The sequence below is a fragment of the Oryctolagus cuniculus genome, chromosome 10 (assembly GCF_051225735.1).
Source record: "Oryctolagus cuniculus isolate XC-2025 breed Fujian yellow rabbit chromosome 10, ASM5122573v1, whole genome shotgun sequence".
NCBI classification, from domain to species: Eukaryota; Metazoa; Chordata; class Mammalia; order Lagomorpha; family Leporidae; genus Oryctolagus; species Oryctolagus cuniculus.
The window spans coordinates 60,320,109-60,333,728 of NC_142876.1; the positions used below are offsets into that span (position 1 = coordinate 60,320,109).

At 44.6% G+C, this 13,620-nt stretch overlaps 1 protein-coding gene across 5 annotated transcripts in view; it reads left to right on the plus strand.

Annotated features, from left to right (window-relative positions):
• Positions 1–3,301: 3,301 nt before the first annotated feature.
• LOC100345591 (myosin regulatory light chain 12B) overlaps positions 3,302–13,620 on the plus strand; it is a 28,906-nt gene continuing 18,587 nt past the window's right edge. For 3 of the 5 annotated variants that reach the window (XM_008261116.5, XM_002713599.6, XM_089305876.1), the window contains exon 1: positions 3,568–3,672. The gene's annotated coding sequence lies outside the window, so the exon portion shown is untranslated. Of the gene's footprint in view, positions 3,445–3,567; positions 4,375–13,620 lie in introns of those variants that run through there. The other 2 variants (XM_070050423.2, XM_070050424.2) reach the window with 2 other exon arrangements.

The window sequence follows — 13,620 nt, forward strand, 5'->3', positions numbered from 1 at the left end:
TGAAATCAAGTTAATTTTGAGAGTGAAGAGGTTATCAATATTGTCAGCCACAGAAAAGTCAAATCTGGTAATGTTTATGAGGCCACTAGATTTGGCAAGTCCTTGGGCTTCTGGTTGAGCTATTAGGTAGAATTTTGATTGCAGAAGCCACAGTGTAAAACAGCATAGTGTATAATGCTTAGGTTTGCTTAATGTCCCTTGACCTATTTATAAAACGAATGTAATGCTGGTTCATAATAGAAACAAAACTTTTTTTAAGATTTTTATTTATTTGAGAGGTAGTTATAGACAGAGAGAGAGAGAGGTCTTCTTTTCGCTGGTTCACTCCCCAAATGGCCGTAATGGACGGAGCTGCGCCAATCCAAAGCCAGGAGCCAGTTGCCTCTTCCTGGTCTCCCACTCGGGTGCAGGGGTCCAAGCACCTGGGCCATCCTCCACTGCTTTCCCGGGCCACAGCAGAGAGCTGGACTGAAAGAGGAGCAACAGGGATTAGAACCGGTGCCCATATGAGATGCTGGCGCCGCCGGCAAAGGATTAACCCAGTGCGCCCGCAAAGGATTAACCCAGTGCGCCACGGCACCGGCCCCGAAACATAATTTTTAAGGAGTATTTTATTAGAGATGCAGAGTTCACTCTCCCAAATGTCCACAGTGGCCCAGGCTGGGCCAGGGCCAGGGCCAGAGCCAGGAGCCAGGAATTCAGTCCAGGCCTCCCACATGGGTGGCTCTGATCTAACTACTTGAGCCATCACCTGCTGCCTCCCAGGGTGTCTATAAGCAGGAACCTGGAATTGGGAGCAAAGACACAAAACCAGGCACTGTAATATGGGATGTGGACGTCCCAAGCGGCATCTTAACTGTATGCCAAATACGTACCCCAGAAACATGCTAATGTATTAAGCAGCATTTTCATGATTAAGAGAAGCATGGGTTTGCAGTAAGATTTGGTTGAGAGAATTCCACCTTGAGTACCTTTGTGTCTTTGGGCAGGCAGGGACAATAGCAAAATGGTACAACACATGTTAGGTGTACAAATAGTAGTTATTCTGCTTACCAGGAGGCTAATGAAAAGAATCCTGAAGGGAAGGCAAGGTCAAAGGCCTGTCTTTAAAAGGGGGACAAGACAAACTAGAAGGAAAATGAAACAAAATGGATCATATCTAGGAGATAGGAAGGTTGGATAGAACTTAGAGCCCATTTAGGGTTATCCTTAAAAAAAATAAAGACGCATACTACCCGAAGGATACATGGAAATAGTTTTGCGGTAGGTGGTTAAATAAAAGGCTCGGGTTGGGAGAAAGGTCCATAGAAATGCCTGTCAGTTTACCTAGTACCTAGCAGATGCTCAAATAGTTGACTTCCAATTTTCTGAGCAGCTCCAATGTGTGTCTCATTAATTCTCCCTTAAGTGTACAATTCTGCAACCTGGTTATCTTTCCTGCTCTTAAGGGATTGTTGGAGCTTAATCTCATGTTGAAGAAAGTTTGATTTTCCCCATGCTGTTTATCCCATTTCCATTAGCTCCTCCTACTTCCAAGTACCCGTACCCTTTTATACTTAATATCTCTATGCCTGCTCAAATAGTAAGTCATGCCTTTTTTCTAATACTTAACTATATACATTTTAGTTATAATGAATTCATAGTATTTTTTGTTTAATATTTCTTAAACCATTTTTTCATGTTTTAGCATAGCTACTTTTGAGTATATTACTTTTTCAGCCATTCTTTTTAATGACCACAGTTATCTTTGACATAGATATACCATAATTTCAATTCCAAACATTGGATATTTAGATATCCAGCATTTTATAGCTTTTGAGTACAGAGAAAACAATATACCTTAACATTATTTCTTTAGAATTGTGCTCTCCAGTAGAGCTTTCCGTGACGATGGAAGTGCACTGTGCTGTCCAGTAATGACATTAACCACATGTGGCACTGAGCATATGAGACTATCTAACCCAACCGAGGAACTGAAGTTTTAAGCCACATGCAGTTAGTGCCTATTGTATTGGATAGCACACTTCTAGAAACTTAGATACAGAGATCACAGTTAAAGGGCAAGGGTACTTCAAGAAGTTAACAGAAAATGGAATTAAGTTTATTTTGTTGCAAAAAATTGAAATCCATGCATATGAGGGTCTTTAAAAAGTTGTGAAGTCTATTATGAAAAAACAGGGATTTCAAAATTATTTTTGGTCCAAAATATCTTTTAATTCTGGTTTTTCTCCAAATTTATGAAGTATCCTTGAATAGTCAAGAGTGACTCCAGCTATGCTCTGAAGGGGGAACCAAGGTGAAGGTTTCTGGGGTGGTAAGATCATGCTTGGAAGAGCTCTGAGACCAAGACCAAAGCGCTCTTTCTGGTGAATGGGAAGCTTAAACAAAGCCTTCAAACCAAAGGGCAGTCAGGGTTAAGGTAAATAATTTAGACCAAGGTGTGATTTTGGCTGAGGCCCACATCAGCATCATCTGCATGCTACCTAGAAATGAAAATTAGCCTCCATCCCCTGCTTACTGAGTTTGAGGTTCAACAACCTGTTTAGCAGACCTACGAAGTTAGTTTTATGCTGGCTACTATTTAAGAACTGCTGTAGAGTGCTGAACACGGTCTACTTTCTAGGAATTTCAGATCAGAGATTTCTAGAATATAAACTCCCAGAGGGAAGAGAATTTGAATTATTCATTCGTCGCTCCAGCAGCCAACACATGTGCAGGCAATCGGTGCTCAATAAAGATTTGCTATTAGGCTGACTCTCCCTCACTTGGAATTAGTGCTAATTCATCCTGAAGAGTATAGCTACAAAACAATATCCACAAAAGGCAAATAAGGCAGCTCCGTGTTTTCCTTTGTTGCGCCCGGGCACGGTGTTTGCGTGTGTGCATGTATCTGTGTGTGTGTGTCGTTTTGTCAGCTTCCCCAGTCTAAGCGTGTTGGATTTCAGTTTGAATAAAACTTTGTGGCTGAAAGGGGAATGAGAGCCAGAGGCTGTAGCTCTGGTCTGATAGTTAAGGGGGTTTGGCTTTCCGGATTTATCTCTCGGGCTGGGAAGTGAGGATTTCCACAGCTGGCGGGAGTGCGCCCGGCCGCCGCCCTCTTCGGTTTTACACCGGACATTCTTAAAAATAAAATGCTTGTTGACCCGAAACTCGGATTGAACCAGGCCAACTGTTCTTGCAGATTTGCTAAATCTGGCAACCGTGGGTGGGCGGCTTCCGGCTCAGGGGACCCCCAGAAACCCGGGCGGTTACGGCCCTCCCGGGTCAAATTCCAGCTCGGGCCCCTCGGCCCCGCCCCGCCGCCCAGGAATGCGGAAGGGCCGGGGATCCGCCGCGGGACTTAGAGGGGGATAGAGGGCGAACTGCAGACGAACGCCGCGGCCGCGGGCGGACAGGCCTCCACGGCTCGGAACTGACAACCAAGGCCTAGGCTGTGCACGTCAGGTCGGCGCAGCCCCGCTCCCCTCACCCCCGGGATCCGCTCCGTAGCTAGCGAGAACACTGACTGCACCCCCGTTCCGAGTGGATCGGCCGCGCCTTCCGGTGCGCCTTCCGCACCGCCTCTCCAGGCAGGAAGTGCCGGCGCCGCCGCTGACCGGCCACAGCCCAGAGCTCGTGCCCGTCGCTCGTCGACTCGCGCAGGGCAGCCCCGGTTCAGGTGTCTGTCGCCGGGTGAGTGGCATTTGGCCCCACGCACATCCTCTTTCGGGCTTTGTCCGTGCCGCCGTCTCCCTGCTGCCGCGCTCCTGTGGCGGGTCCCAGCCCCAGCACTGCAGGGCGGCGCGGGACCTGTCAGGTTGGCGGAGGAGTAGTGAGTGCAGGGCCAGGGTGAAAGTAGGGGGGGTCCGTTGTGGGGCCCTGGCGGCGCCACTGGCCTAGAAGTCGAGGGTGTCCGGAGGCTCCAGATCGGATGAAGCCAGGCTGGGGAGACGCCCTGCTGGAGGTGGCGGCCGGGTCCCCGGGGCAGCGCGTGGGCCGGCTCTGCGTCACCTGGATGACTTCACACACCTGGTGCCCCGCTGATAGCGCCTCGGGTAGCTTCCCAGCGTCGATGCGGGCTTATTCGCGTGGAGCACCTGCCCCGTGGCCCTCCCTGTGCTTGATGATTGGGGGGAGGGCAGGAGCTATTAGTGCATGGTTTTGCCTAAAGTAATGTGTCCAAGAAAGCTATTAGAAAACTGATACCAGGGTATCGGCTAAAGTGATATCCCAGGAGTCGTAACGCCCGCTGTACCTGGCACCTTGGGAAGATTTAGTTCATTTGTGTTAATTGAAGAAAAGGACAAATAACAGGAATCAGGAAAGGCTTCCTGGGAAGAGAACCTCCTTGGAGGCCCCGGATTCTGCCTTAAGAAGGAGGAACTGTGGTGAGAGGTAACAAGATGGGAGAGGGCGCAGGGGGGCACCAGCCTGGTTCGAGCAGAGACACATGCATACTAGCCGGAAGTAAGGGTGGGCAAGTAAGTGAGGCCCGGTCCTGAAAGCTGGAAGGGAAGTAAAATATTATGTAAGGCATTTCAGGGAGTCATTTTGGATTCTTCACTAAGGAAGGGAATAACAGTAGGAAGGGGGTGTTGCGAGGTTCAGTCTGGCAGCTTTTGTGTAAGATGGGTTTGGTAAGAGGAGAATCATAGCACTAGAGAATTCAGTATGACCTTATAGATTGTTTTATTATAAAACAAATAGAAACCTTTTTCCATGAGGTGTTTGAAACCCAGAGGGATTCATCTGGTGCCACCCATTTTCTCTCTCAGCCTCTGGTGCACCTCCCTAGACTTCACAACAAAACCTCTAGCTTTTTTTGTTTGTACAGGCTCTGTTGAATAAGCAGCTTCTGTGATGACTGGCTGCTGTTCCTGTGTGCTTTAATGAGACAGTTCGCACAAGATGTCCTGCAGCTTTAAGGGACAGATTCCCAAGTGAGGGTAGCTAATGGTAGAGAAGGTAAGAAGGTGTAGAGCCCCTCCAAGGGCTAGTTTGCCCTCTCTCCTAAGACTAAAAGACATCAGACAGCTAGGATGAGTTCATCATCCCCTGTTTGCCAGCAGTCTTAATTGGGGTCTTCCTTCCTCGTGCTGCAATTAGCGGTGCCAGGGGTGCCTTCTACCCTCTGAAGGTTTGGTAATTGAGCGTGCTGAAGTGTCTACGGACAGTAGACAGCTTTACAAAAGGTATGCGAGTTTGTTACCTGTATGGGGGCATCACAGGAGAGCGAGTACCTGATATCCCGATGAGGTTGGACACCAAGTACCTTCTTCATGGGGGAGAAGGTGGTGAGGGGTGTATGCAATGTTGGAAAACAACTGAGTTTTAGGGGAGATGAATGAGCCCCAAGAGCAAACAACAGCCTGGGACAAAGTTCTGTCTGGGCTTTGGGTGTGGCGTCTCCTTTCTTAGGAGTTGACTACTCAGTTTAATGAGATTATTACAGGGAGGGGACCAGAGACAACCGCATTTCCTCTGGAGGAACTTCCCTTATAAGGGAACTTCAGAGGAAGACCCTCTGCTGAGGAGAGAAGCAGGATGGAGAGACGGGGGAGGGAAGGCGCCATGCTTGGGAGTGTTGTTTTCTGAGCCCACACACTTGAGCTGTGTGATGGCGTTGCTTGTTCCTCCCAGTCAGCTGCTTGTATGTCAGGGGCTGGGGTCCAAGCTCTGGAGCTAGGTTTCCTGAATCCAGATGCTGGCTGAGCTCGACCGTTTCCTACCTGTATGGCAAGTTGTTTATCCTTTACCTAATTTTCTTATCTGAGAAACAGGGATAACAGTACCCACATCATACGTTGTTGTCAGGATTAAATGTGTTAGTATGTGTGAAATTCTTAGACTAGTGCTGGCACAACTTCAGCGCTCAGTTATTGTCCTTGTTAGTACTCTTCCCCTCAGAGTGGAGCAGGGAGCAGCTGGTAAGTTTTGATAATGTCCTCTTGGGTAAAAGAACAGTGGCATCTGTGGTGAACTGCATAGGGAGGCCGTAGAGAAAAAGTTTGTAATGTGGATCTAGGTACTACCTTATGATAAATATAGGTGTATGTAGTTCTGTTTGTGACAGGAAGCAAGCATACGTAAATATTTGTTTAGTATTTACTGAGTACCTGTCATGTGGAAGGCACTCTATAGGCCCTGCAAAAGTCCATAAAAATTTATTTGTAGATTACGTGGCAATAAAATTGTACTCAGTAAAAAGAATGAACCACCCATAAGCTCAATAAAATAGCTAAATCTCAGAAACAGTATCTGGAATAAATGAAGTTAGGTATAAAAGAATGTACAGTGTCAAATTCCATTTTTTGAGAAGTTCAAAAACAAAAAATATAGAAATCTAAACAGTGGTTGCTCATGGAAAAGGCTAATTGATTTGCAGGAAACTTTCTGGAATGGTAACATTTGTAACTTGATTGTCATGATGATTATGTAGGTATACACATTTAGAAAAACTTACTGTTAAGATTTGTACATTTTGGGGCCGGTGCCGGGGCTCACTAGGTTAATCCTCTGCCTGCGACGTTGGTATCCCATATGAGTGCCGGGTTCTAGCCCCAGTTTCTCCTCTTCCAGTCCAGCTCTCTGCTGTGGCCTGGGAAGGCAGTGGAGGATGGTCCAAGTGCTTGGGCCCCTGCACCCGAAGGGGAGACCGGGAAGAAGCACCTGGTTCCTAGCTTCAGATCGGCGCAGTGCCGGCCCATGGTGGCCGTTTGGGGGGCGAACCAATGGAAGGAAGACCTTTCTCTCTCTCTTACTGTCTATAACTCTACCTGTCAAATAAAAAAAAAAAGATTTGTACATTTCAACTGTATATAAATTTGTATTAACACAAAATGATAAAGGAGTTCAGAAGGTAGAAAGTTTATTGCCAATTGGGAGAATCATAAAGCCTGTAATACAGAAAGAAATGACAGTACTATAACGTTTATACTAAGTGTTAATATACACATGCTAGGGAGGAAGCATACCTGGTGTTAAGAAAAGTTGTAAAAATTGAGTTTGGTTCTCTAAAAGTAATAGCTATAATTTATGGAACTGACTAATAGTTTTTCCCTAAATATGCAACATAGAAATGATTATATGTCATTAAGTATATGAGGTTAATTTTGTGAAGTATTTTAATTTAATTATATACTAAATTTTTTTATGATTTCTGTTTTCAGACTGTTACGCAGTCATTTGATTTTTCCAGTTAGAACAAACATTACTGTTGACTATAGTAATGACCATGAGAATTGGTGAGAAATTTCTAAAGATTCTCATGGATTTTGAGGAAAATGATATTGAATAAAAATGACCTTAAGAATGGGCATTTAGTCTAGTGGTTAAGACCCAGTTAAGAAGCCTGTGACCCATATTAGAGTCCTTGTTTGATACCGGTTCTGAATCCTGACTCCAGCTTCCAGACATTGCAGACCCTGGGAAGCAGCACTGGCCCAAAATAATTAGGTTCCTGTCACCCACATCAGAGACCTTGATTAAGTTCCCAGCTTTGGTCTGACCTGTCCTGACCGTTTTGGGGAATGAGTCAGCAACTGGGAGCCTTCTTCCGCAATCTGTCTTTTTGCCTATCAAATAAATGACCTTAGATTTTAGTCCAAGAACGACTGCTTTCCTGCAGGTGAGTTCATCTGCTCTCATGGCCCCCATGAATCAGCCTTGCTAAACAAGACCCCCTAAGCATCCTGGCCTCTGGACATACCAGTTATCATTCTACTCTAGGTTGGCTGAAACTTGAATTCTTTATCATCTCTTTGCTGACAAATCCAGCTCCACCTTCCATACCTCCCCAGTTACCTCATTCCTGAGTGATACACCTTTGTGCTGCCAGTTTTCCAAGCAGTATTTTTAAAAAGTACATTCAAGGACAGAGCTTTGAAGAAAATTCCCGTTCAAAACAGAAGTCTCAAGTCAGCAGAGGAATATCAGCCAGAAGAATAAGATAGTGGTGATGAGAGTGTTGAGGAAAGGGTCGCTTGCTTACATTAAAAGAGGATTCTGCAGAACTTAGACAGAAATTGAACAGAAGGAGTTAAAATTTTCTAACCAAAAATAGAAAATTTCCTACCCAATGTCAACTTGAATGTGGCTCCTTTGAGCTTTCTAAAATCCTGTGGCTGTAAATCTGAAATAAAGGCATTGCCCTAGTTTAACATTAAAGAGGTCAAAGAAACTGTGGCCTTACTCATTTTCTATTGGGATATAGCAAAATACTCCAAAATTTAGCCCAAAAGCAATAAATGGTTTTTGAGGATCAGGAGTTCAGCGGCAGCTTAGCTGCGTGGTTTGGCCTCTCCTGATGTTGTCAGGGATGTCGGCTGGGGCTGCCATCATCCAAAAGAGGACCAGTCTCTAAGACAACTGACTCATGGCTGGCAGGTTGGTGCTGTCTGATGGCAGGAGGCCCCGCCCCACGGCCCTCTCCATAGGGCTCTGTAAGTGTCTTTATAAACTGCTGTTAGCTGATTGAGTGATCCATGCAGGAGCAAAACAGAAGCTGCCGTCTGTATTATACCTAAGTCCTAGACCATCATTTCACAATATATGATTACTTAAGACAGATCAGCCCGGTTCAGTGTTGAGAATCATTGAGGGCAGTCTTAGAGCCTCTGTGGCCAAAGGAGCAAATCATATGCTCTCAGGAGCCAGGCAGGTGACAAACTTAACTCCAGCTGGGACAGAAGATGTGGGGAGTAGTAGTAGGGATAGCTCATTGAATACTTAAAATCCATGGAATTTGGAGATGTTAGTCAAATAATTCCTTATACAGTTATTCATAATGTCTGAAACTTAGGTTTTTGTATGAAGTATTCAGTTTTATTAAATGTTGGTAAACGAATTCACTTTTTAAAAGCGATTTTGAAGGACCTCCCTGTGGTGACTGAATGAACCATCCTGCAGGCTACATGTAGTTTCGTATCTGCCAGATTATGACTTCTGATCAACCTACTTTATTTTATGGATGAGGACAATCAACCCAGGAAAGCTAAAATTACCAAAGAGCATAAAACTTGTGTGACAGAACTGGAATTAAAATCCAGGTCTTGGGACCAGCATTCGTTATGGAGTAGTGGGTAAAACTGCTGCCTGTGACGCTGACATCCCATTTGGGTGCTGGTTTGTGTCCTGTCTGCTCAACTTCCAATTCAGATCCTTGCTGATGGCCTGGGAAAAGCAGCAGAAGAGGGCCCAAGTGTTTGGGTCCCTGCCACCCACTTGGGAGACCCTGATGAAGCTCTTGGCTTTGGCCTGGCTCAGCCCTGGCTGTTGCAGCCATCTGGGGAGCGAACTAGCAGATGGAAGATCTCTCTCTGTCTCTGCCTCTCTAGCTCTGACTTTAAAATAAATAAATCTTTAAAAAAAAAAAAAAAAAGTCTCCTACACTACCAATAAACTGTAATGACCGTTATTGAAAAACTGGGAACCAGATGCATGAGCAACCACTGTTTTAAGTCGTATTCAACCTTCATTGCCTTGTAATCATTTGGCGCATTTTAAAATATATAGATGCCTGACCCTGCTCTTAGGAATTCTTTTTCAGTTAGGCTAGGCTGGGACCCAGACAATCAGGTTATTTAAACTTCTGAGGTGGTTCTAATATGTAGTCAAGATTGAAACCAGGAGACCAACTGCTGTGATAGCGATATTTACACTTACTTGCCATATGGTGACAACAGCCAACTTCAGATATTTAAAGGAAGATGTCCCAAAGCAATGTCAAAGGAGTCATGAGTAGCTGATAGAATATGGTTTATGAGCATCTTTCCTAGCTTCAGGCTATATAGGCTGGACAAAGTTCACAATTTCTGCCTACTAATGGTAGTGATGTCCATGTTTTGATTTTTTTTTAAGGTTTAAATAGACTTTATTGTTGCAAGGAGGGGCTGCACGAAGCAGGGCCCAGATTCCTGGTCAATGTTTTGATTTGCGTATCAGTATTGCAGGTGACTGTAAACATTTAGATTATCAACTAAATATGTTGTTATCGCAAGCTAGCTATAATACCAGTATTCCTGTATCCTTGCTCTTCATGTACCATGTATGAGTGCAACATAAAACCTTTAGTTTACTTTACATTAGAAGTTTACAATAATTATAAAACAGATTTTGAGGAGGACGAAGGAAGTGTTTTTATTGCAATTGGGAGTTATTTGTTATATTATGTGTCATACTCTATATCAGGGATAGGGAACCTTTTTTCTGCCAAGGGCAATTTGGGTATATATAACATCATTAGGGGCCTGCACTGTGGTAAAGCCGTCACCTGCAGTGCCGGCATCCTATATGGGCGCCAGTTCAAGACCTGGCTGCTCCACTTCCAATCCAGTTCTCTGCTATGGCCTGAGAAAGCAGTAGAGGATGGCCCAAGTCCTTGGGCCCGTGTGGGCCCGTGTACCTACGTGGGAGACCCAGAAGAAGCTCCTGGCTTTGGATTGGCGCAGCTCTGGCCATTGTGGCCAATGAGGAGTAAACCTCTCCTTCTCTCTCTGTGTAACTCTGACTTTCAAATAAATAAATAAACCTCTCCTTCTCTCTCTGTATAACTCTGACTTTCAAATAGATAAATAAACCTTTAAAAAATAAAAATAAAAAATATATAACATCATTAGCGAGCCATACCAAGTTATCAACTTAAATATAAGCCTGCTATAAATTTATTGAATTTCAAGTCCTGCCTGTGGCTGCCTTGGCAGGACCAGACCAAAAGATTTCATGGGCTTCATACGGCCCTCAGGTCAAATGTTGCCCACCTCGACTATATATGAATGTTATCTGTCTTTACCTGTAGTGTAAAGATAGCATTAGGTGGTGGTTTTGTGTGTATGTATGTGTGTGTGTGTGTTTAAGATTTATTTGTTTATTTAAAAAGAGAGAGAGAGAGAGAGAGAGGTCTTCCGTCTGCTGGTTCATTCCCCAGGTGGCCTAAATGGTCGGAGCTGCACTGATCCAAAGCCAGGAGCCAGGAGCTTCTTTTTGGATCTTCCACACGGGTGCAGGGGCCCAAGTGTCTGGGCCATCTTCCACTGCTTTCCCAGGCCATAGCAGAGAGCTGGATGCAAAGTAGAGGAGCCAGGACTCAAACTGGCACCCATATGGGATTCTGGCACTGCAGACAGCAGCTTTACCTGCTATGCCACAGCACTGGCCCCATGTGTGTGTGTTGTAACACTTACAGGATAAGTGTGAGTGACAATTCTAGGTAAAGGTCTCAAACTAAAGCCATAACTTATAGGAAATATTGCTACTTGATCAAACCCAACGAGGGCTGCCCTGCATTGCACAGTTCCAGGGAATGCCATTCACAGCTTAGTTATTGCTGTGCAGTTCTCTTGGATAGTTTGGAAACTCAATTTACCTACAATTTGAATTTAGAAGAAAGAAAATACTCAGAAATCATTGTTGGATTATATTGGTAATGTTGAAAGTTACACAGATTTTTGTAGAAATTCAAAATAACTAGAAGAGGATTAGTATGAGGTAGGAAATAACAAATGAAGCTTGAATCCTAGCTCTACCACCTGGTAACTCGACAAATTATTGTTAATGTCTTTGGTCTTCTGTGACTTTTTCTAAATGGACATATTTCTTTGAATGCATGTAATGTGGCATAGCAAATGAGCTACTCACTAAATGGTAGTAGCTATAAGTTGTGTAGACCTTTAATTCTCTCTCACCGCATCAAGCAGAGAAGTGGACCAGGGCATTTGGGGCTAGAAAAATAGCAAGAACACAGACACAGTAAGAAACTACAGTGTGCCTTGAGGACAAACCAACAGTTTGGTGTTGCTGAAGGGAAGATACAAAGTGGAGAATGACAAGAGATAAAACCAAAAGAGTGATTCCTGAGTAGAGAAAGGAAGACCATGTGTCATGCTGACAAATTTGTATTTCATCCTTTAGAAAATGGGAAGCCAAAGAAGGTTTTAGAAAGTGATACATGAACTCATATTCATGTGTTGGACATCTGTGGCTAGAATATGAGGGGTGGTTTTAAGGGAGCCATGTGGCAAAGATACTTGTTAGCAGGCCATAGAAACATTCTACACAAGAGGTAATGAGGGTCCAGTTTAGAGTGGTAGCAGAGGGAGGAGGAGGAAGATGAGCAAATCTGAAAATTATTAAAGAGGTAGGGGTTGATTCATCAGGAAGGGATTTGTGGAGGGTGACTCCTCGGTTTCTGGCTTGGTGTATGGGCAGATGATGGTGAGTGGGTAGACAGAGAAAACAGAAGGGTGGGAAAGATTGGGAGGGGGAAGATAATGCAGTTTTCAACATGTCGATTATTATGAGGTGTTTAAAGCTAAACAGATGGGTGCCTTTAACAGGCAGTTGGGGGGCCGGCGCTATGGCACAGTGGGTTAATCCTCCACCTTTGGCACCAGCATCTCATGTGGGCGCCGGTTCTAGTCCTAGCTGCTGCTCTTCCAATCCAGCTCTCTGCTATGTCCTGGGAAAGCGGTAGAGGATGGCCCAAGTGCTTGGGCCCCTGCACCCACATGGGAGAGGCCACCTGGCTCCTGGCTTCAGATCAACGCAGCACCGGTCGTTGTGGCCATTTGGGGAGTGAAGCAATGGAGGGAGGGCCTTTCTTTCTGTCTCTCACTCTGTAATTCTACCTCTCAAATAAATAAATAAAACAAAACAAAACAAAAAACAGGCAGTTGGGTGTTTGAATCCAAAGCACTAGGAAAAGGTCAGGCCTGGAGGGAGAGGTATTATAGGAATAGTGAGAGCTGATGACACCCTCCAAGGAAGACAAAGAGTGAAAAGAACTATAAGCCATGTGCTGCCAGAATACTGGGAAACATGGCTATCTGAGTAGGGATAGAGGTCCTAGAGAAAATGGAGGGGACCAGTCATAGAAATAGGAGAACTGAGATAGCACCAATAAGTTGAATGCAGAATTTTACATAAGCCAGTCTTTCCAGTGTGGTGTTTAGTAGTCTTTCTTGTTAGGTCTTTAAGGTTGGGACCCTGTGCTCTCATTCTGTCCAGGACAGTTCTTTTCTGTTACTGGGCACCAGACCAAGAGTTGCTTGCTGAGCTCCCAAAGAGAAGAGGGGTAAAATAGTGTCAAATACAGTAAAGTTGTCCAAGAAGTTTAAACTGCATTTGGCAAATCAAAAGCAGTTGCAATGGAGAAGAGAAAACCAGATTGTGGTGGGTTGAAAAATAAGTGGGAAGTGAGAAAGAAAAAGCCCAGATCCTTATCTCAGAAAGTGAGAAAAGAGAAGATTGTAGTTTCCTTCTCTTCAGATTGTTTTACAGCTTTGTCTCGCTTTTCAGCTGTGTGTGCCTAGGTTTTTTTTTTTTTTTTTCAAATATATTAAATTTATTTGAAAAGCAGAAAGAGAAGATTTCCAGGCTACAGACTCACTCCCCAAATGCCCACAACAGCCCAGGCTGGGCCAGGCTTGAAGCCACGAGCCCAGGAACTCAGCTGGGGTCTCCCATGTGGGTGGCAGAGACACAACTACTTGAGCTATCAACCACTGCTTCCCGTGGTGCTCACTAGGAAGCTGTATCAGAAAGTAGAGTCAGGATTTTTTATATTAAGACTTTGTTTATTTGGGAGGCAGAATTATAGACAAAAGGAGAGACAGAGATCTTCCATCTACTGGTTCACACCTCAAA